This window comes from Trachypithecus francoisi, unplaced genomic scaffold, assembly GCF_009764315.1.
Source record: "Trachypithecus francoisi isolate TF-2019V2 unplaced genomic scaffold, Tfra_2.0 Lachesis_group1, whole genome shotgun sequence".
In the NCBI taxonomy this organism is placed as follows: domain Eukaryota; kingdom Metazoa; phylum Chordata; class Mammalia; order Primates; family Cercopithecidae; genus Trachypithecus; species Trachypithecus francoisi.
In genome coordinates this window covers 68,769,730-68,795,723 of record NW_022681454.1, presented here as the reverse complement: position 1 = coordinate 68,795,723, position 25,994 = coordinate 68,769,730, and positions in this window count along the sequence as shown.

The window sequence follows — 25,994 nt, the reverse complement described above, 5'->3', positions numbered from 1 at the left end:
TATAGAATATGCATATTAAAGCCTGAAAACAACCCCTTGAGGGGAGTAGAAAAATGAAATGAAAACTTTTAAGCAGTCTTTCAGGAAATAAATTTTCTAAATTTCTTTAACTCAGAGTTTCCCATGCTTAATTGACACCATACACAATATTTCTTATTTTTTCTACATCACTTTTGATGTCTAGACAAACTTCTGTTTTACAGAACAACTTTGGGAAAACGCTGATATACGTAATTGATTTTGAGACTGAGTTTTGATTTCGTTCAATAGGAAAAATAAATGACTGAACAGTTTTTCAGTGGATTAAATGATTGAAAATATGTATTGGGTGAACTGGTTTGGCGACATTATGTAAAATGGACTGGAAATGGCAGCGTATCTTATGTGTATGCAAATATGTGTCAAAGTTTGATCACATCTTTGACTCCTTTGTGAAAGCCAAGATTACATTAGCTGATGTAGAAGGGCCAAGCTAATTCTAAATGTATGATGCTAATTATGGACTTAAAAAACAAGGGGTTGCGGGGCAGGCGAGGTGGCTCATGCTTGTAATACCATCCCTTTAGGAGGCCGAGGCCGGCAGATCAGGAGGTCAAGAGATCGAGACCATCCTGGCCAACATGGTGAAACCCTGGCACTACTAAAGGTACAAAAATTAGCTGGATGTGGTGGTGCATGCCTGTAGTCCCTCCCAGCTACTAGGGAGGCTGAAGCAGGAGAATCACTTGAATCTGGGAGATGGAGGTTGCAGTGAGCCAAGATCACATCACTGCACTCCAGCCTGGCAACAGAGTGAGACCGACACAAGGGGAAGGATTAGGATCTGATAAATTTCAAAGGAAGAATTGTTAAGGAATAATGTCAGTTTTCAGATAAAAATGAAAAGGAATTAAATTAATACAGATTATAAATATAAGAACAGAGCAGAAAGAATTTACAATAAATAAAAAATGAAAGTTCAATAGTTTAAGCCATTATTATTATTGTTTATCAAGAGGCAATTGGAAGAATTTATGGAGATTTCTTGTTTTGTTTTGATGTGTGTGTGTTTGTGAGTGTGCATGTGTGTGTGAACATACTAGATTTAGAGATGTTTCAAAGAACTCCAAGATTAAGTAAACATTGCTCAGAGGAATAATATAATAATGATGCATCTAAGATTGTGTGTTAATTAAGAAGACTTTATCTCTAAGAAAGTTTTTGTGGAGAGATCAATGGTGGGGAGAGAAGGGCCTGACAATGGCAGGCAAGGGGAAGAAAGAAGAAAGAAAAAAGAGGTGAAGAGAATTGAAGGCAACGCAAAGGAAGGAAAGGGAAATAGAAAAGGCAGGTGAAAAGAAATGACAGTACTCGACTGTGCACTATGACTCACGCCTGTAATCTCAGCATTTTGGGAGGCCAAGGTGGGTGTATCACCCAAGGTCAGGAGTTCAAGACCAGCCTGACCAACACGGTGAAACCCCATCTTTACTAAAAATACAAAAATTAGCCGAGCGTAGTGGCATATGCCTGCAGTCTCAGCTACTCAGGAGGCTGAGGCAAAAGAATTGCTTGAACCTGAGAGGCAGAGGTTGCAGCGAGCTGAGATGGCAACACTGCACTCCAGCCTTGGCAACAGAGTGAGACTCCACCTAAAAAAAAAAAAAAAAAAAAAAAAGATAGTACCCAAATTCAGAATATCAGGACTACTATCTTAATTTTTAAAAATATATTTTTTGTTAAAAATTCTATCGATCTCAAAAGATTATAATTGAGCTGAAAGTTCCTAGTTCCTAGTGACACCACAGTTGTCATAATTTTGTAGCACATTTTTAAAAACATTTAGTGTAGCCTAAGTCTACAGTGTTTAGAAAGTTTATAGTAGTGTACAGTAATGTCCTAGGCCTTCACATTCACTCACCACTCACTCAGACTCCTCGCGAATAACTTTCAGCCTTGCAAATTTTATTTATGATAAGTGTCCTATACAGGGATACCACTTTTTATCTGGTAAAACATGTTCACTGGCTGGGCGCGGTGGTTCACGCCTGTACTCCCAGCACTTTGGAAGGGCGAGGAGGGTGGATCACGAGGTCAGGAGGTCGATACCATCCTGACTACCACAGCGAAACCCTGTCTCTACTAAAACAAAATACAAAAAATTAGCCAGGTGTGGTTGCGGGTGCCTGTAGTCCCGGATACTCGGGAGGCTGAGGCAGGAGAATGGTGTGAACCCAGGAGGCGAAGCTTGCAGTGAGCAGAGATGCACCACTGCACTCCAGCCTGGGCCACACAGTGAGACTCTGTCTCAAAAAAAAAAAAAAAAGAAAAAAAATGTTTACTATACCTTTTCTATGTTTAGGTGCACAAATAATTATAATTGTGTTACAATTGCCTACAGTATTCAGTACAGCAACATACTGTACAGATTTGTAATCTAGGAGCAATAGGTTTTACCATATAAGTATATAGAAGGCTATACCATATAGATTTGTGTAAGTCCACTCTATGATGTTTGTATGAAGACAAAATCATCTAATAATGCAATTACCTAAAGGCTCATTCCTCAGAGCTTATACCCACCTTTAAGCTACGCAAGACTGTATATTGAAATAGCTGTATGAACAAGAGTCTGGAAAATTAAAGCTTTGTAAATGTTTTCTAACAAATTAATTGATATTGACATAATATTTCTAAAATCTGGATTCAAATGTAGGACTTTTATATATAAGAATATATCGGCCGGGCGCAGTGGCTCAAGCCTGTAATCCCAGCACTTTGGGAGGCCGAGACGGGCGGATCACGAGGTCAGGAGATCGAGACCATCCTGGCTAACATGGTGAAACCCCGTCTCTACTAAAAATACAAAAAACTAGCCGGGCGAGGTGGCGGGCGCCTGTAGTCCCAGCTACTTGGGAGGCTGAGGCAGGAGAATGGCGTGAACCCGGGAGGCGGAGCTTGCAGTGAGCCGAGATTGCGCCACTGCACTCCAGCCTGGGCGACAGAGCGAGACTCCGTCTCAAAAAAAAAAAAAAAAAGAATATATCTAAAACCATGTATGTAGTTATTATTAATAAATATTGTGCAAAAGTATAGTTTGCAAAGTTTATTACAATAATGATAGCTTATGTAAACATATGGTACATTTTTAAGCTTTTGAATTAAATATTATTCTCAAATAAAATTACATCATTGCTAGTATATTCTGTAGTGTCTGACAGGAAATATTTTAGGCCTTTCAGGTCAAAAAGGCAAAATAGAGAATTTGATGTATGGGCTTACATAACAAGAAATAACATGCTCCCACAAAACTGTAATTCCATATATCAAATAATAATAACAATAGAATATTTTTATAATACAAGTATACCAACAAAAGTAACATATTTGAGAGGGATAATAACATTTCACTTAAATGGGATTCAAAATGAGTATTCCATATCATCAAAATTGATGACAAGTATTCATCTAACATACAAGGCTGATGTGTAGTGAGATTTGCATATTTCATTTTTCAAGTCTTTTTACTTTTTATACATATAGGAACTTCCAAATAATGTTATCAATCTGTGATTTGTTGTAAGATACTTATCAAATGTTATTTGATTTTTCTCTTGATGGTGTCCTTTTAACATGTCTTAATATTGAAAAACAATCACTTCTAATTGAAGATTATATAAAATCTCCTTAATTGCACAGTGAAACAGATTTTAAAATGTGGACTCTTTCTTTGGACTTTCCTTGAGTCCTAAAACCACTGCTAGAACTGTAATGAGTTCACCAAATATATCTGCTTCAAATTTTTTGGAATCATAGGAATATTGATTTTTATTTTAACTTTGCAGCATGTCTAAAATGGTTTTAACTTCAACCATATATAAAGTAAATTTTTAGTATCTTTGATCCTAGCAATATAAGCAGTTGTTCAGATTTTTACAATACGTGTTAAAAAGTACTATTCTGCTTTGCAATTTCACTAAAAAACATCCTTAAGAACTTTATGACGTCTGCAGCAAAAGTTATTTTGCAATGCTATTTAATGTTTAACATTAGCAGTTGAGGGTGGTACTCTTCCAGGAAAAAAAAAAAAAAAAAAAAAAATCTATGCCCTCAACTAACACAATCCCAATAAAACTTCATTATTTTAAAGTTATAGAACTTCTTTGTGGTAAAGCAAGCCAGAATATTCAGCTTCTATTTTGGCAAAAATTCATGAATTCATGAATTGGCAATAGTTAAGTTCATGAGAAGAAATGAAGCTTACCATTGACGCTACTGGCACAATTACACATGATAGGTTTAAATATTTCCTACAAAGTGTCCGCTTAAAAATAATGTATTGGATAACTATAAGCTTTAAAGCCTTGTATTTTTACAAGCTTTGTGAATTTATTTAAATGTCTTTTTCTGCTCTATACTTTTTTTCCACAATCAGCCATAAAACATCTCAGCAGATTCCACTACAATTGTACTGCATTACTGCCTCCTCAATATCTTTAAAAACCTTGTCACCTGTAGTTGTTTCATGCAAAATATGTTGTAGGATCTTTTTTTGCTGGCACTTCAAACTTGACATTGACTCTTCAAACAACTGCTTTGCAGTACCAGTAGCATCTGTGAACATACGAAGAAAAAGGAAAACCTCTTGAGTAATTTTCCTTGTTTTTTTTTTAAGTGAATATTGAGTTTACTCCTAATGTCTTGAACTCTTCTAGCAACTGTTCTTGCCAAAGGCTAATAATCTTAAACAAGTTTATTTTAGTTGAATACTTTTATCTGGCTACTGCAATAAAATAATAAATAATTTATCATAAGCAAAAATTTCCCTTACTTAGCACAAAATGAGCTGCCTAGACTTACTTTGGTTCCGTTTTTATTTACTTTTAAATTTTTTGTTAACCAATTCTGATAAGATGAAGTATTCCTTTTTAAATTTTCTTTTTTAAATTTTTTGATTTTACTTTAAGTTCTGGGATACAAGTGCAGAATGTGTAGGTTTGTTACACAGGTGTACATGTGCCATGGTGTTTTGGTGCACCTATCAACCGTCATCTAGGTTTTAAACCCCACATCCATTAGCTACTTGTCCTAATGCTCTCCCTCCCCTTGTCCTCCACCCCTCCAACTGTCCCCGGTGTGTATTGTTCCCCTCCCTGTGTCCACGTGTTCTCATTGTTCAACTCCCACTTGTGAATGAGAACACGTGGTGTTTGGCTTTCTGTTCCTGTTTGCTGAGGATGGTAGCTTCCAGCTTCATCCATGTCCTTGCAAAGGACATGATCTCATTCCTTCGTATGACTGCGTAGTTTTCTGTGATATATATATATCATATTTTTTTATCCAGTCTATCATTGATGGACATTTGGATTGGCTCCATGTCTTTGCTATTGTAAAGAGTGCTGCAATAAACCCATATGTGTGCATGTGTCTTTATAGAATAATTATTCATATTCCTTTGGGTATATACACAGTAATGGAATTGCTGGGTCAAATGGTATTTCTGGTTCTAGATCCTTAAGGAATTGCTACATTGTCTTCCACAATAATTGAACCAATTTACATTCCCACCAACAGTGTAAAAGCATTCCTATTTCTCCAGCGCCTCGTCTCTTGACGTTTTAACAATCGTCATTCTGACTGGCATGAGATGGTATCTCATTGTGGTTTTGATATGCATTTCTCTAATGATCAGTGATGTTGAGCATTTTTTCATATGTTTTTTGGCCACATAAATGTCTTTTGAGAAGTGTCTGTGTCTTTGTGCACTTTTTGATGGAGTTGTTTTCTTTTCTGTTGTAAATTTGTTTAAGTTCCTTGTAGGCTCTGGATACTAGACCTTTGTCAGATGGGTAGACTTCAAAAATTTTCTCCCATTCTGTACATTGTCTATTCATTCTGATGATCATTTCTTTCACTGTGCAGAAGCTTTTCAGTTTGATTAGATCCCATTTGTGAATTTTTGCTTTTGTTGCAATTGCTTTTGACATTTTTGTCATGAAGTCTTTGTCCATGCCTATGTGCTGAACTGTATTGCCTAGGTTTTCTTCTGGAGTTTTTATGGATTTTTGTTTTACATTTAAGTCTTTAAACCATCTTGAGTTAATTTTTGTATAAGGTGTAAGGAAGTGGTCCAGTTTCAGTTTTGTGCATGTGGCTAGCCAGTTTTCCCAGCACCATTTATTAAATAGGGAATCCTTTCCTCATTGCTTGTTTTGTCCCCATTGCTTATTATTTCTGAGATCTCTGTTCTGTCCCATTCCTCTAAATGTCTGTTTTGGTACCAATACCATGCTTTTTGGTTACGATACCGTTGTAGTATAGTTTAAAGTCAGGTAGCATAATGCCTCCAGCTTTATTTTTTTGCTTAGGATTGTCTTGGTGACTCAGACAGGTTTTTGATTTCATATGAAACTTAAAGTAGTTTTTTTTTTTTTCTAATTCTGTGAAGAATGTCAATGGTAGTTTAATGGGAATAGCATTGAATCTGTAAATTACTTTGGGCAGTATGGCCATTTTCAAGATATTGGTTCTTCCTATCCATGAGAATGGAATGCTTTCCCATTTGTTTGTGTCATCTCATATTTCCTGAGCAGAAGGTTGTAGTTATCTTTGAAGAGGTCTTCACATCCCTTGTTAGCTGTATTTCGAGGTATTTTATTCTCTTTGTAGTAATTGTGAATGGGAGTTCATTTGTGATTTGGCTCTCTGCTTGTCTGTTGTTGGCGTATAGGAATGCTTGTGATTTTTGCACATTGATTTTGTATCCTGAGACTTTGTTGAAGTTTCTTATCAGGTGAAGGAGTTTGGGGGCTGAGATGCTGGGGTTTTCTAAAATGGAATCATGTTGTCTGCAAATAGAGACAATTTTACATCCTCTATTCCTATTTGAATACCCTTTATTTCTTTCTCTTGCCTAATCACCCTGGCCAGAACTTCCAATACTGTGTTAAATAGGAGTGGTGAGAGAGGACAACTTTGTGTTGTACTGGTTTTCAAAGGGAATGTTTCCAGCTTTTGCCCATTCAGTATGATATTGGCTGTGAGTTTGTCATAAACAGCTTTTATTACTTTGAGATACGTTCTATCAGTACCTAGTTTATTGAGAGTTTTTAACATGAAGGGATGTTAAATTTTATCGAAGCTCTTTCCTGCATTTATTGAGATAATCATGTGGTTTTTGTCATTGGTTCTATTTATGTGATGGATTATGTTTATTGATTTTCGTATGTTGAACCAGCCTTGCATTGCTGGGATGAACCCAACTTGATCATGGTGAATAAACTTTTTTGATGTGCTACTGGATTAAGTTAGCCAGTATTTTATTGAGGATTTTCACATCGATGTTCATCAGAGATATTGGCCTGAAGGGTTTATTTTCTTTTTGTGTCTGCCAGATTTTGGTACCAGGATGATGTTGGCCTTATAAAATGAGTTAGGGAGGAGTCCCTCCTTTTCAATTATTTGGAGTAGTTTCAGAAGGAATGGTGCCAGATCCTCTTTGTACCTCTGGTAGAATTTAGCCTTGAATCTTTCTGGTCCTGGGCTTAATTTGTTTGATAGGCTATTAATTACTCTCTCAATTTCAGAACTTGTTATTCGTCTATTCAGGGATTCAACTTCTTTCTGGTTTAGTTTTGGGAGGTTGTACGTGTCTAAGAATTTATCCATTTCTTCTAGATTTTCTAGTTTATTTGTATAGATGTGTTTATAGTATTCTCTGATGGTAGTTTGTATTTCTGTGGCCTCAGTGGTGATATTCCCTTTATCATTTTTTTATGTGTTTATGTGATTTTTCTCTCTTTTCCTCTTTATTATTTTCTTGGCTATATTTCCAGTGTGGGAGTAAATTACACCAGTTGTCTCTACATACTTTCAAATACAGAAAACAGATTTGTCCAGTAATTCCAAAAACATATATTTTTGTGAAGATTATATCTCAAATATTTTCTATGTTTTATAAAGAAAAACCCAAATTAAAGCATTTCTTCTTTCTGTTACTACAATCAGAGTAGTTCTCTTTAGAAGATTCATTTATTCACAAAATTACGTGCTTGGAAAAATGAATCATATATGTTTACTACAAGTTTTTTATTGGTAAATCAATGGCAAAGCATGGAAACAACAAGAAAATAAATATGTTCTCAATAATAAATCAGTCTGGGAAAAATGACTTATCCCTGCAATTCCCGAATTCTGGGAGGCCAAGGTGGGCAAATCTTTTGAGCCCAGAAGTTCCAGACCAGCCTAGAGTACATGATGTCCTGTCTCAAAAAAAAAAAAAAAAAAAAAAAATTGCTGGGCATGCTGGTGTGAATCTATAGTCTCAGTTACCTGGGAGGCTGAGGCAGGAGAATTGATTGAGCCCAAGAGGTTGAGGCTGTAGCAAGCAGTGATTGTGCCACTGCCCTCCAAACTGGGCAACAATATCAGGGGAACCAGCCCCCAATATTTCAATGTAAGTTCTTTCTATTTTCCATAAGTATCAGTGGGCTGAGAAATAAAGAGAAAGAGTACAAAGGAGGAATTTTACAGCTGGGCCTCGGGGGGTGACATCACATATAGGTAGGACTGTGATGCCCACTTAAGCTACAAAACCAGTAAGCTTTTATTAAGGATTTCAAAAGGGGAGGAGGTGTATGGACAGGGAGTAGGTCACAAAGATCACATGCTTCAAAGGGCAAAAGCGAGAACAAAGATCACATGCTTCTGAGGAAAGAGAGCAAGGACAAAAGCAAAGATAACAAGACAAAGGGCAAAATTAGAATTACTGATGAGTTCAGCTGTGCACGTACTGTCTTGATAAACATCTTAACAGAAAATAGGGTTCGAGAGCAGAGAACTGGTCGGACCTCAAATTTAGCAGAGTGGGGTTTCTTCACCACCCTAATAAGGCTGAGGGTACTGCAGGAGACCAGGGTGTATTTCAGTCCTTATCTCAAATGCATAAGACAGACACTTCCAGAGTGGCCATTTATAGACCTCCCGTCAGGAATGCATTCCTCTCCCAGGGTCTTAATTATTAATAATCCTTGTTAGGAAAATAATTCAGTGATATCTTCCCTACTTGCACGTCCATTTATAGGTTCTCTGCAAGAAGAAAAATATGGTTCTATTCTGCCCGACCCCACAGACAGTCAGACCTTATAGTTGTCTTCCCTTTTTCCCTGAAAATCACTGTTATTCTGTTCTTTTTCCTGGTGCACTGATTTCATGTTGTTCAAACACACGTGTTTTCAATCAATTTGTAGAGTTAGATACAATTATCACGGTGATCCTGAAATGATGTACATCCTCAGCTTATGAAGATAACAGGATTGGGGCCGGGCACGGTGGCTCAAGCCTGTAATCCCAGCACTTTGGGAGGCCGAGACAGGCGGATGACGAGGTCAGGAGATCGAGACCATCCTGGCTAATACGGTGAAACCCTGTCTCTACTTAAAAATACAAAAAACTAGCTGGGCGATGAGGCGGGCACCTGTAGTCCCAGCTACTCGGGAGGCTGAGGCAGGAGAATGGCGTAAACCCGGGAGGTAGAGCTTGCAGTGAGCTGAGATCCGGCCACTGCACTCCAGCCTGGGTGGCAGAGCAAGACTCCGTCTCAAAAAAAAAAAAAAAAAAAAAAAAAAGAAGATAACAGGATTAAGAAATGAAAGTAAGACATGCATAAGAAATTATAAAAGTATTAATTTTGGGAACTGATATATGTCCATATTAAAATGAAATCTTCACAATTTATGTTCTCTGCTACAGCTCCAGTCTGTCCCTCCATTTGGGCTCCCTGACTTCCCACAACATAACAGAATGAGAACCTGTCTCAAAAAAAAAAAAAAAAAAAGATTAAACCAGAGGGTGAAAAATCAACAATAATTTTACTAGATACTGGCCGGGCGTGGTGGCTCAAGCCTGTAATCCCAGCACTTTGGGAGGCCGAGACGGGCGGATCGCGAGGTCAGGAGATCGAGACCATCCTGGCTAACACTGTGAAACCCCGTCTCTACTAAAAAATACAAAAAACTAGCCGGGCGAGGTGGCGGGCGCCTGTAGTCCCAGCTACTCGGGAGGCTGAGGCAGGAGAATGGCGTGAACCCGGGAGGCGGAGCTTGCAGTGAGCTGAGATCCAGCCACTGCACTCCAGCCCGGGCGACAGAGTGAGACTCCGTCTCAAAAAAAAAAAAAAAAAAAAAAAAAAAAAAAAAAAAATTTTACTAGATAGATACATATATACACATTATTTTAAGTCAGTTTAATTAGATTTTAGTGACTGATTTATTATTACCAGATAAGAGCTACTATAATAATTGGCATTTATTAATTCCTGAATTTGTCTGACCTGTTAAAACTAGTAAAGACCTGACTTTTCAGTCTTGTCTTTTTTTTTTTTTTTTTTTGAAGCAGAATCTTTCTCTGTCACTCAGGCTGGAGTTCAGTGGCACGATCTGGGCTCACTGCAACCTCCGTCTCCTGGATTCAAGCAATTCTCCTGCCTCAACCTCCCGAGTAGCTGGGATTATAGGCACATGCCACCACAACCAGCGACTTTTGTATTTTTAGTGAGACAGGGTTTCGCCATGTTGGCCAGGCTGGTTTCAGACTCCTAACCTCCAGTGATTCATCCACCTCAGCCTCCCAAACTGCTGGGATTAATGATGTGAGCCACTGTGCCTGGCCCAGTCTTTTCTTTTTAAGCACAGAGTGCTTTTTAAACATTAATATATTAACTTTATATTTACAAGTATACTGCTACATACCTTTTTTATACAAAGCCATAAGATGACAAGCATAATAATGCAGATAAGCTGCCCATAAAAACTAGTAGCATATAGAATTCAAATTGAAAAATGACATTTCTAGAAAAGATATCTTTTTATTTCTCTGAAAAATTATAATTTAGTAATTCTACACTAGTGGAATGCCATATTGGTATATTTTCTTAACACAGTGGTTTCCTATCATTACAAGAAAACACCCATATTAAATCATCTTTTTGTTGGTATAATGATAGCTTTGAACAGTGCTTTACAATTTCAAAGAGTACTTTCATACATTATTCCTTCTGTCTTTCAAAATAACTCTGCCAGAATGTAGATAACTTGTATTCTTAAAAAAAAAAAAAAAAAAAAACAGGAAATTGTAGTTTAAAGATTTATAATGTCGCTATAGCAACTTAGTAACAGACTTGATCTTGAAACCATGTCATATAGCTCTTAGCCCAATGTTCTGATCACTAAACTACATAGAAGACAAATGTTGTGAAAAATGAAAAATCAAATCATCAAGTATCATAACAAATTAGACTGTATTTCGATGACACCAATCATTTGGCTAAAAGAGTAATTATCTGACTACAAATTAAACATTTACAGACATCTTACATTTCAAATCATACAGCTCCAACATTAGCTAGTTTTTTAGCAAAGAAGATTATCAGAACAATAAAGACAATTCACCTAATTAGATCCCAAATACCATTTGCCTGAATTCAGTTAGCAGTGAGTCACATGTGACACATAATTATCTTTGTTTCAAAAGACTACACTTTCAAAATAGAATTCACTAATGATGTAGTCTATATTCTGGAAAATCCATATTTTTCTTAATATTTCTTAGAGCTGCTCACTGTTTGAACTGATTTTGCAGTTCAAAAGGATGCAAATAATTTTCATGGCAATAGAAAGGTTTCTATGAAAATGCAACAAGTTTCAGGCACAATAAATATTCAGATGAAGCCAAGTGATCCTGATCCTTCTCTCTCCTTCTGTGGAAAAGAAATCCCATGCCATGCCTGCGTACTATACCAGTTTTCAGAGAAAAACATCTTACCCATTCTCACTTATCTGTTGCTGCTCTTGGGAGATTCTTAGGAGGCTCCATGTCAGGAATAGGTGCTGGGCATTTCTTCTGACCAGAACTGTCTTACTTGATATATCAGCATAACATGTTTTCCTGCCTCTTTTAGTTCCCTGCTCAAACATCACCTTCCTTAAGAATATATCCTAGATCACTTTGTGTAAAAAAGCAACTTTAGTTCCTCATGACATTCTTATATTAACTTTATTATCCCTGTTAAACATTTATTCTTAAAGTAAAAATAAAAATATTTATTTGTTAGTCTCATTCCTGTTTTTCCCCCTATAACGTAAGTCGAATTAGGAAAGGGCTAGGCTGCTTTTACTTCACTACTGTATCAGCAATACCTAGAAGAGCAGCTTGCAGGTGGGTGCTGATATTTAATAATTACTTTATATCACTCTCATTTTGCTCATGGAGATTCAGTATTCTATTATTGCTACCATAAGATTGGAATTCATATACTATATCACCAATGACTGGATATTTCGAAGTTCAGACTTAGCCAAATAAATGCTCTCCATCACACTTGCATTGAGCTATTATACAGAAACCTTCAGCAACTAAGATGGTGTAGTAAATGCTAATATCTCTCTTATCATTTTGGATTAAATTATTTTAATATCTTCATTTACCAACTTACTGATTCGCTAAAGATTTAGTAGATGTATTTTATTTTTTTGTGGTTCATTAACAATAATGAGAAACTGAAGAGTATTTTGATTAGTGCATACTATAGAATTTGCAAGAGAATATCTTTTATTTCAAAAGCTTCCAATAAAAACTGAATCTGGGAACATATTGTTATTAGTTGATACTATATTTGTATATTAAGAAGCAATGAAAGAGATGTATTATTAGAATCAACATTTTCATAAAAGTATTTAAAGATCTTAACTAAACATGTAGCTCATTCAAACTCAGAAAAGGCTATGTATTTAGCTGAGAACCCGAATAATTACATTATTAGAGTATACTGTTGATGCTCAAACACATTGTTAAATGTGGAAAGAGCTATTATTTGCATTTTTTCATTGTTACATGTTTTTCTATGAAAATCTTTTATTAGTAAATAAAAATAGAGCACTTCTTTTATTTACAAACTTCAGACTTTACTTATATTACTAAACTTAACTTCAGCTAATGTAATATTTAAATAGGCTTTTGTCAGCTGAGAGCTCATTAACGTGCTACTTTGCTGAAAACACAAGTCATTTATATTCCAATCAAAACCAAATGCTGTAGACATATTTTTGAATTGCAATGTGTTCTGATTATGCTCAAATAATGTTTCATTAAACCAAAATCAGATTCAAAACTTCATTCATAAACAGAATTATTTTACTAATAATGTTAATGAGTTCTTACCTAATAAGCCAAATTGTTGACTACATAATAGGTGTGCAGTTTTACAAGAAAATACATTGACTTGAGTGAAAAGGCTCCTAAGTTAGGGCTGATACACAATCAAAAAGCAATAAACTGAGACTGACAAATATGAGGTCATAGGTCATTGTTAGATCATTGAGCACTTTTCAAGTCTCTTAACCTGCTTGAATATTTGATGGTTTTCTTTTTACTTTTGTGGAGGCAAATACCATTGTTTTTGATCATCACAAGTTGATTCAAATACAATGGTGCTATTTTAGACCTGTGCCTGACTATATAATATTACAATAATTATAATGTTTATAACAAGTCTACTAAATTTCCAAAAACATATATTAACTCAAGCCATTTTTATAATAACCTTCTGCAAAGTTAAATAATTTGCCCAAGGTCATATTACTTGGAAACAACAAGGCTAGAATATTAACTCAGTCCATCTGGCTCAGAGAATCTCTCCTTAGTTTAACTATTGTTCAAGAATCTCCAGGAGTTTGTTGGAGTCACTACTTAAGTTTTAAAGACATAGAAAGAACAAAGTCGTTGTAACCCACATCCTTCCCTTTACACTATTGATTCTTTCTTGTTAAAGAATATTTCATATGGAAGTCAAATTTGGTATCTTGAGCAAAACAATTTGGTCTCTCAGACATTAGCATATGTCTCAGAGGATTTCCTATCTATGGGAAAGTTGTTGGTGCATCTCTTTAAATGATATTGTGAATATTCTGAAGTACTCCAGTTATACTTTATTTACTAGTTAATTATTGAGTTAAACCACTTCAAATATCCTTCCCCTAGAGTAAAATTAGAAATGAAAATTACTGTTCTATGTTTATGTCTCATAGCATTTTGTCATAAATATTCTCAAAATGAGACCCTAATCACTGTTGAAAGTTTTACCATGTCTACCAATTTATAATAAATATGTCTATTCAACTCTGGAGTGTATTTAAGTGTTTTGCCATTGTTATTCATTTGTTTTCTAGATGGGATTGTACTGATTTACATCTCCACCAACAAAATGCCTCTCTCATTACACATTGCCAGCACAGGTATTATTGTTTAAAATATTGACAATTTTATAGTTGAAGTAGTATTTCTCTATTTTAGTTAGTATTCTTTCAATGAATAGACATAATGGACATTTGCTACATATTTGGAGACATTTATATATCTTATATTACAAATTGTTTTCTTTCTTTATTTTATTAATATATCAGTGATTTACTCATTTGTTTATAAATACCTTTGTGTAGAATGGGCTCCAAGACTTGTTCATTGTGTAAGTTATTAACAAGTAGTCCAATCAGATCCTGCTCAAATCTCCGTCTCCCATACAAATCAGCATAACTGTTTTATGTATACAAAACTAAATTATTTCATAATATGCATAAAAGCTTCAATCTTAAAGCTGATTTTACATCAGAATTACTTACAGAGGTTACATTATGAAATATCTATTTAATATTGGTGTTCTATTACCATATATTTTAAAAATACCACAGATTATTCTAATGTACAGTGAAGGTAGAGAACCATTATGGATCCAGAAGGCTGACATCTGATTCAGTTCTACTAGAGTAAATCTCATTTTACTACGTCCAGAGAGTTGAAGGTTGAAAAAATATAGAATTACATGATCCTTATTGTGTATTATTAACAGAGTTCTTCATGTCTCTGTACTCTTTTACCTCTGCTTGATTTTTGTCAATTCTGTTTCTAGAATGCATTGTACTACCATCAAGCCCACCACCCCTTCAATATTTTTGCATTCTTTTCCTTTTCTGAAAGTTGCACTCAAAAATAGATTTTAATAAAATACTTAAAAATCTTTGTGTAGATGAAGCAAACATAATTTTATCTTAACGTATAATAGCAACAGCTGTCACTTACTATAAATATTCAGAAACATACAGTTCTATTATGTTATGTGCTGTGCTCTTTCTGAATGAAACTCATGATAAGGGGAGAAGATCAAGGAATTTCTGACTACTCGAAGCCTTTTGTATCTTTTGTTTCAGCTTTGTTGCATCAATGGAACATCATCTCAATCTGTGAATACATGCATGTTCCCACTCATTTCACTGGATATATACTTTGGTAACATCAATCAGCTTATGTAAAATACTTTCTTTTCTACTTTGAAATGCAAGATTTAACTTATTTTTCTCATAAATGTTTTATATACCAACAGTGTGTACTGAAAAAAAAAGTACATTGTCCACATGCTCTGTTTACAACTGGCTAAAGTCAGAACTGTCTAATACATACATGGATGGGGTAAACAAAATTAGGAAATAATAAGTCTTGGTTTTTTTTAGTATGTAGATGACATAAAATGTAAAAGATATTAAAATTAAGAAAATGTTTATTTTTTTTCTTCTACAAATGAATGGTTGAATATATTTAAAGTCTTTAAATCAGAAACCTCAAATGCAATTTGGTGAATTCTAATTAAATTGAAATATAATGATGATACCATAAATATAAGATCTATGACTAACATTAAATCAAATGATTTAAGCCAAAACCAAACTGTAGGAAATGAGAGATATATACCAAGTAAATTATAGAACATTTTATTCAAATTGATGGTGCCCAGCAAGATAAAACAAACATGTGTCCATAATGTGTTAATGATTCATTTACTGTGTTAATTACTCAGTTTGCAATTAAGCTTCTAGTTGTACTCATTATTCCAATAGAAAGAAAATATTTTTGTGCCAGTATTATGCTTGAATCAGTAAGTTTACATTTTATTAATCGTGGGCACAAAATGAACAAAGAAAGAATTTTGGTTGACTAGAGTTTTTCTTTCTATTCTGATGTTCTTATTCTTTATGCTCAGTGACACACAATTATCAATTAACTCAGTCAAAAACCAAACTAATAACATTGGTTCTTTTTCTGGCAATATTTAAGGGAATTTAGCAAGAACATTCCAAGCCAATAAAAAGAAGCAAATTAAAGCATTCAGTGTCACTTGAGATCCTCTCTCATAATGCCTTTTCATTTAATGTTTCTAACAGCTAAAGTCTGTTGATTTTTTCAGATAAAGTGGCTTTTAGTAATTAAAACTAAAGTCAAGCCAAATCTAATGACAAGGAATACTGTTAACATAAAAAAAAAATCCTAAACCATAGGCACGACTGAAATGCTACACATATATTGAACAATAGTAAACAAAATAAGATGTTGCTGTGTCAGATATTTTACATACTTGTATAATTACATAATTTTTAAAAATAAAGTGATAAATTATTCAAAATAAGGTGTTAAATTTTTCAAAGGCCTAGACATTCAATTTATCTATATATTCCCCTATTTTTTCTATTTCCCATAATTGTTTTTATCTGATAATTTATTTGATATAGACTTTAGCTTTTTGTGTTGGAAATATATATTTTAGTTGTTTGTGCTCACTAATAATAGTATTTAAGCTATAAATGTCTTCTACTTGTTTCTCTCCCCTTTTCTTATCTCCTGTCAAAACATTAGCTATGTTCTTTGGTTACACAGATAATAGCATTTTCATTTTTATTTTCAATTGTGTTTTAGTCATAAAGTGTTTTTCTCTAAAATATCAAATAATTTATGGTTTACATATATCCTTTTCTAATAATTTTGCTCATTACATTTGTTCTTCACTTTTTAGAGTCTTGAAGTCATCTGGCTTTAGATGTGTTTCTTATATACAACATTAAATTGAATTTTGCTTTATACACCAATATATAATGCAGTTGCTTTGTAAACAGGTGGTTAAAACTTATGAACAATTACTGACATGATGGACATACAGTGTCAAAATTGTGTCAATACAATTTTATGTTTTACTTATGGTGAATTATATATTGCTATGCTTATATTTAGTACATTGTCTATTTTCTTTGCTCTTCTTTTAGATATTAATATCTTAAAGTATTTAGGAAGTTTTCTATAGTTCTTTTAATGATTGTTTTTGTGCTGATAATTTTGTAATGTTCTTAACTGTTTAACCTGCTTTTACTGTATACTTCATCAAATATGGATTAATTAAATTTTAAGTGTTCCTAATATTTAGAAATACAAACTATTTTGTACATTAACCTTGTATCCCACAACCTTTTCTAAATCACATATTAAGTTTAGTAGTTTTTTTTTTTCACTCTAAAATTATCTACATACGTTATCTGCAAACGATGACAGAAAATGCTTACTTCTTTTCTGATAATAGTGCCTGTTACTTTTATATTATCTGGCATATTTCACCCACTTGAGCCTTTTTCACAATGTTTAATGGAATTGGTTAGATCAGATATACCTGTCTTGTTTCCAATCTTGTGAACACAAAAATTTAAAGATGTATACTAATATTTTATTTTATTATTATGCTTTATTTTTACTATATCATTTGCTGCAGTTTAAGTCCTTTTTATCACATAAAAGATGTTTTTTTTATATGTGAGAGTTAACCTTTTCATGATTTTTCTCCATTAATTAAAATAATAATATATTTTTTCTTTTATTGATTTTTGAATATAAAAATAAATTTATTCCTGAAATATAGAAATTTTCTCCTGTTGGTCTTGATGAGTTCAGAGAGAAGATTTCAATATGATGCATTGCTTACTAAAGTTCAACTCAAAATAGTACTTTTAGCAGTTGGTTAACAATGAAAAGACATTTTAACAATTTAATGTACTATATTTTCTTCCCATGCCTTGTGCCATGATTTATATGTACTTCACTTATACATATCTATCTGCCCAGGATACATTATATTGTTATTTTAAATATTCTACCAGGCAGAGTGGTTCACATCTGTAATTCCAGCTCTTTGAGAGGTCAAGGAAGGCAGATTCCTTGAGTCCAGGAGTTCAAGACCAGCCTAGGCAACATGGCAAAACCTACATACATAAAATATTACCAAAAATTAGCTGGGCATGAAAGCATGCACCTGATGTCCCAGCTACTCAGGAAGCAGAGTTGGGAGGATCACCTGAGCCCCACGAGGTTGAGGCTGCAAGGACCTATGATCAAACCACTCTACTCCAGCTCAGGCAACAAAGTGAGACTATGTATCTCTCTAGTCCCACTTTGTTGAGATTATATATATATTCACACACATACACACATATACATATATACAAATATATGTATATAGAAAGATCTATCTATATCTATATATCAAAAAATGTTTTAAAAACAATGCTATTTTATAGCTTCACAATTTTTGAAGAGAGAATAGGGAAGACAATTGACAACAAAGGCACACAAAAGAAATTTTTGACGTAATAAGATGCCATATATTTAGAAAATGGTGGTGATTTTATGTACCAAAACATTTATTTTTACTCTATAAAGTAAAATGATGAATATTTCTGTGGTGAATTCACTAAAACTGATTTATAAGATTACATTTATTAATTATACATATATATAAACTCAATATACATATTCTATATGTATGTATCTATAAATGCTATGTGGTAGAAATTTATGATATCACTTAAAGCATGGCTAATTTATTTTCTAGTTTGCCTTACTTACTCAGATATTAAGTTTTTAAATGTTTTATAAATGTTGATCTCTGGAAAAATTGTTGCTTAATTTTTCAAGGTATAATACATATAACTATTGATTAACAACAGTTTTTAAGTTCATATATCAGAAAGTCATTTTCTTAATTTTACAAAATAGAGAAAACTTTTCAGATCTAGTGAGCTTATTATTTTAAAAACTATAGTATAATTAGTAAAATATATTTTGAAAACTTAGTAAAACAATTTGGTTATTATGTTTCCACGAATCCTTTATAATATCAGTATCCTTATCCATTTATGCTTATTTTATAAGAATATTTTGGCCGGGCGCGGTGGCTCAAGCCTGTAATCCCAGCACTTTGGGAGGCCGAGACGGGCGGATCACAAGGTCAGGAGATCAAGACCATCCTGGCGAACACAGTGAAACCCCGTCTCTACTAAAAATACAAAAAACTAGCCGGGTGAGTGGCGGGCGCCTGTAGTCCCAGTTACTTGGGAGGCTGAGGCAGGAGAATGGCGGGAACCCGGGAGGCGGAGCTTGCAGTGAGCTGAGATCTGGCCACTGCACTCCAGCCTGGGCGACAGAGCAAGACTCCGCCTCAAAAAAAAAAAAAAAAAAAAAAAAAAAAAAGAATATTTTGATTTTTATTCACTAGTGTGGATTAGTTTAGTGAAAATTAAAATATCTTATAGATCTATTTTTTATTGAAGAATTTACTTAGAAATGTGTCACCATACAATGAAAGCCAACAAATAAAGGGGAGTCCTCACATATTTTTCATGACATCTTATTGATTGAAACAAACTGTCTTCTGACATATGCAAACAAAAAATATATTTCCATTCATGCTTCTCCATTCCTACCATCAATTTTTTTCAATAAATAATATTTCAATAACGTTCTTCAATTACCATGTATTAGTCTGTTCTCACATTGATATAAATAACTGAGACTTGGAAATATATATATACACACACACATATATATGTATGTATGTGTGTATATATATATGGTTTAATAAACCATATATATATAGTTTTATTTACCCATAGTTCCACGGGTTGTACAGGAGGCATGGCTGAGGAGGGAGACCTTAGAAAGCTTACCATCACAGTGGAAGGCAAAAGGGCAGCAAGCATGGCTTACCTACTTAGCATGATGGAGCAGGATACAGAAAGAGAGCAAAGGGGAAGGTGCGACACACTTTTAAACAACAAGATCTTGTGAGAACTAACTACCAAGACAGCACTAGGGGATGTTGATAAACCACTAGAAACTACCCACATGATCCAATACCAGGCTCCACCTCCAATATTCAAGATCACAATTCAACATGAGATTTGGTTGGGGAGACACAGACAAACCACATTATTTGACCCCTGGTCCCTCCCAAATTTCATGTTTTTATCACATTTCAAAACACAATATTGCTTTCTTAATAGTTTCCAAAGTCTTAACTAATTTTGGCATTAACTCAAAACTCCCAGTCTAAAGTCTCATCCGAGACAGACAAGTCTCCTCCACCAATAAGCCTCATGAATGAGCCTGTAAAACAAAAAAGAGATACAGTGGGGCACAGGAATTAGATAAATGCTTCCAATCAAAAAGGGAAAAACTGGCTAACACAAAAGGGATACAGGGCCCATGCAAGTCCAGAAACCAGCAGGTCAATCATCCAATATTAAAGATTCAAAATAATCACTTTTGACCTCATGTTTCACATTCAGGCTTGCTGATGCAAGGAGTGGGCTCTCAAGGCCTTTCAGCTGCTCTGCGCCTGTGACTCTGCAGTGTACAGCCCATGTGGCTGCTTTCATGGGCTAGTGTTGAGTGCCTTCAGCTTTCCCAGGTACAGAGTGCAAGCTGTCAGTGGATCTACTATTCTGGGATCTGGAGGATGGCGGTCCTCTTTTCACAGTTCCACTAGGCAGTGCCCCAGTGCCCCAGTGGGGACTCTGTGTGAGGGCTCCAACCCTACCATTCCTTTCTGCAACGTCCTAGAAGAAGTTCCCCATGGGGACTCCAGCCCTGCAGAAGATTTCTGCTTGGGCACAGAGGTGTTTTCATACATCCTCTGAAATCCAGGCAGAGACTCCCAAACCTCAACTGCTGCCTTTGCAAGCCCAACACCACGTGAAAGCTAACAAGGCTCGAGGCTTGCATCCTCTGAAGCAATGGCTTGAGCTATACCTTGGCTCCTTTTAGCCACAGCTGGAGTTGAAAGTGGCTGGGACACAGGGAACCATGTTTCCAGGTTTCAGAGAGCAGCATGGCCCTGAGCCTGGCCCACTAGGCCACTGTTTCCTCCTAGGCCTCAAGGCCTTTGATGGGAGGGGATACCACTAAGGTCTCTGAAATGCCCTGGAGGCATATAACCTATTGTCTTGGCTACTAACATACAGCTCCTCTTTACTAAGGCAAATTTCAGCAATTGGCTTGAATTCCTCTTCAGAAAATGGGTTTTACTTTTCTACCACATGGTGCAGCTGCAAATTTTCCAAACTTTTATGCTCTGTTTTCCTTTTAGATATAAGTTTCAGTTTCAGATAATCTCTTTTTTATGCAAATGAGCATAGGATTTTAGAAGCAGCCAGGCCACCTCTTGAATGCTTTCCTGATTAGAAATTTTTTCCATCAAATACCCTAAATCATCTCTCTCAAAGACAAAGTTCCACAGATCTCCAGAGCAGGGGCAAAATGCTACCAGTCCCTTTTCTAAAGCATAGCAAGATGACTTTTACTTCAGTTCCCAATAAGTTTCTCATCTCCATTTGAGATGACCTAAGCCTGGATTTCATTGTCTATACCACTATTTCTCTAAGAAGTTGCAAACTTTCCCTCATCTTCCTGTTTTCTATGGAGTTCAAACTGTTCCAACCTATGCCCATTTTCCAGTTCCAAAGTCACTTCCTCATTTTCAGATTTCTTTAAAGCAATGCCCTTCTTCTCTACCAATTTCTTTATTAGTCTGTTCTCACACTGCTATAAAGAACTCCTGAGACTGGGTAATTTACGAAGAAAAGAGATTTAATTGACTCACAGTTCCATAAGCTGTACAGGATGCATGACTGGGAGGCCTCAGGAAAAATACAATCATGGCAGAAGGTGAGGGGACACAAGCACGTCTAACTATGGCAGCACAAGAAAGAAAAAGAGTGAAGGGGAAAGTGCTACAGACTTTTAAACAACCAGATCTTGTGAGAACTCACTCACAAGACAACACTAGGGGGATGGTGTTAAGCCACTAGAGACCATCCCCATGATCCAACCACCTCCCACCAGGTGGTCCCACCTCCAGCACTGAAGATCACAATTCATCATGAGATTTGGGTGTGGGCATAGTGCCAAACCATATCACACTGCTGTAGATAATGAGATATTTTGCTTATTAAGCAATTTTGATTGCAGATAATTCAATAGTTCTAAATTCACTATAAGTATCTGAGTAAAATGTAAATATAAGTCAGACACTCATATGAGATTTAAAAATTAGAATTAGTTTGATTCAATTTTTAACCAAATAAAATAAGAAAACCAGACAAAAACACCAATTTCATTTGATTTAAGCAGATAAGCATATTTCTTACCCAAAATGATAATTGTTTGACTATAATTCAGGAATTTTTTAGATATAGCAGAAAAAAATGATTAAAATAGTTTAATTAAACCTTGGATAACATAACACTTAAAGAACCTCCCTGGAATTAGACTACTTTGTAAATATAGAATAGACAAAGCAATTAATTTGGGGAGACTTATTTCCGTGTTTCTTTTATTCCTTTGTTGGCTTAACTTAATTATAGTAAATAATTGTTTAAACTGAAGAAAAAATAGTTGCAGGTGGTTTCTCTTTACATGTTTGAATGTAACAGTAAATGAAATAGAAAATACAATGCTATTTGCTATTGGGAAAATGCATGTTGTATCTTTAACTATAAGTTTTGCTGTTGTATGTTTTCAACTTTCATTTTGGTTTCATTGTTTGCTGTATTTGTTGCTATTTTGTTTTGTTTTTGAGTGTTAGCAAAAATCTCTTTGGGATCTTGCTGACAAAAGCAGAATTAAGAAACCACACAAGCCACCTAGCTAAGCATTTAAAATCCAAGTATCAATGTCCTTAGCAACCTAAGTTGCTAAATGAGCTATAAATCGCTGTTCTCATTTTCTCTACACAGACAACCACTAGGTGGCGTCTGCCCACTGATATTCTAATGTTTCTTGGCGATACACAGGAAGCCAACAACAAATGAATTGTTCCTTGAGAAAGTGGATCAATGATGTGATAGTTTGGAGGGTAAAGTTTTTATATTTGCTATGAAGCTAGATATTTCTAATGTACTTCACATTCTCTTTTTGCAAAATACACTATTTGGGTTCAATTATTACACTGGAAAATTACCACAATTCCCGTGTTCTTTTCTGTCCTATGCAATGTGGCAAAATGCTTATCCGAGTGACTAATATTTACTTTTCAGAGCATAAAAAATGTTAAAAGTCAAATAAATTTATTTTGAAACAATTTTGGTTTAAGGACAATGGCAAGCATTACTTAGAAGATCAGTTACAAAGATAAGAAATCCCTTATGTATTTTTAAGTTTATATTCCAAAGTTCCCTAAAGTTTCGAAAAAAAAGGTCTTTTTCATATCTTGAAAATTATATTTATCGAGATGCTTAAATTTAATTAAACTTGAATGAAATAAAATTATTCTAATTATAAACCATATTGTTTTGCATCAGTATTTATAACACATTACCTTATTTTTTTAATAATTAATACTATCAAGACTTCCCTTGAATGAAGAGCATATCATTTTCCATATATCTGTTTGTTTCCATATCTATCTATCTACCTGTTTCTCTATTCATCAGTTTATATTGGCAGATAATAGATTTATATGTAAAACCTAGAGTATTAAAATTAGGGAAGATTTGTTTTTTGTTTTTTTTTTTTAATTTTGTAAGCTTCAGATGCCTGTTTTGCTTTATGAAATATCATATGTCGGCTGGGTGCGGTGGCTCACGCCTGAAATCCCAGAACTTTGGGAGGCCAGGCAGGCGGAGACTAGCCTGGCCACAATGGTGAAACCCCATCTCCACTAAAAATACAAAAATTAGCTGGTCACGGTGGCACATGCCCGTAACCCCAGCTACTTGGGAGGTTGAGGCAAGAGAATCACTTGAACCCGGGAGGTGGAAGTTGCACTAAGCCAAGATTGTGCCACTGCACTCCAGCCTGGGCGACAGAACGAGACTCCGTCTCAAAAAAAAAAGAAAAAAAAAATCATATGTGATATGGATTGGCTCTGTGTCCCCACCCAAATCTCATCTCAAATTGGAATTCCCACCCGTTGGGAGAGGAGCCTGGTGGGAGATGGTTGAATCACATAAATGAACTAAATTCTTGCTGTTCTAGTGATTGTGAGTGAATTCTCATGAGATCTGGTTGTTAGAAAATGTGTGGCAATCCCTCCTTCGCTGTCTCTCTTCTGCTTTGCCATGGTAAGACGTGCTTGCTTCCCCTTTGCCTTCTACCACGATAGTAAGTTTCCTTAGGCTTCCCAGTCATGATTCCCGTTAAGCCTGCAAAACTGCAATTCAGTTAAACCTCTTTTCTTCATAAACTATCAGTCTCAGGTAGTTCTTTACAGCAGTGTGAAAATGGACTAATCCAATATGGTAGTTATTTTCAGAATTCAACGCATACTATCACTTTAATGAGAAAGGACTGATTATAAGGCCAGGACTTGGCCATAGTCTAGATAAGGAAGTGTGATCACTAACAAGTAGAAAGTGTTCGATCATCTGATATAATTTGGATGCCTCTTCCAAATCTCATGTTGAGATGTAATCCCCGGTGTTGGAGACGGGGCCCAGTAGGTTGTGTTTGGATTATGAGGGTAAATTCCTCATGAATAGCTATTTAGTCCATCCCTTTGGTGATAAGTGGGCTCTTTCTCTGAGTTTAAAGAAGATCTGGTCATTAAGCAGTGTGTGGTCCCTCCCCACTCATTCTCTTTCTTGCTCTATTCTCACTGTGTGATAGGTTTGCTCTGCCTTTGCCTTCTGCCATAATTGGAAGCTTCATGAGGCCTCCCTAGAAGCAGATACCACTATGCTTCTTGTACAGCCTGCAAAACAATGAGCCAATTAAGCCTCTTTTCTTATAAATTGCTTAGTCTCAGGTATTTCTTTATAACAATGCAAGAATGGCCTAACACATCATCTACATGAGAGTGTAAGTCAATGATCTTTAAATTTAGTCTTTTTTAACATCATTTTTTTCAGTAATTCTATATCATTTTATAATGGTTATCATAAGATTTCTAAAAATTGTTTAAGAAAATTAGTTTGATTACTAACTATTTTGAGGCATGCTTTTTTGTAGTTAGTAGCATAGAACTATGAAAACCTGAAATGCAATTGTGATGACCTTGAAAAGGATGTGTGTTCTGTGATTTTTTTTTTTTATGTATGTATGAATGTATGCATGCATGGATGGATGAATGGAGAGATGAATGAAAAGACAGATAGATAAATGGATTTATTTTCTGAACTCTTTTTCTAAAGAAGCCTTATTTAAAGAACTACAGAAATCTTTTTTGAAACAACACCTTTTCATACAATTCATTATGACATTCCTAGGAATTTAGCTTATTCTACTTTTTATTTTGGGAACATTTGTGTATGATGAACTCTTCCTTCCTATGTAATGTAAAGCATATATGCTGAAGTTTCAAGAGGTGATAAATGTATAGGCTTTAAATCAATAATTTCTAATGTAATGCTTTAATAAATACTACAGTATATATGTGGCTATGATTAGTTGCCTTAGATTTATGCTAAATGACTTGCTTTTATTATTCTTTATATGAACACAGATTTTCCTAAACCATGACCACATGAAATAGAATAAAAAAAATAGTGTTGTCATATAGTGTTTGTTTTGCAAATATGAAATTAAAACAAAGTAGATTTAGGTATTATAAACACATACATTTTAATCAGTATTAAAAACTCACCTTTATTATTATTAATTTGCTATTTGAAAATTGGTGACTAGTTTTTTTCTATTGTTTGCTAAAATATTACTTATTTTAAAATATGCAAATATAGATTACTTATCTAATTTTATTAAATGCATAGATTAAATATACATTTGCAGTATTAAATACACATTTGTAATTATAATATTTAGGGCATTATCATTTAAAAAAATGACAAAAATTGAGGTAGATTTTATTTCCAGAGTTACAA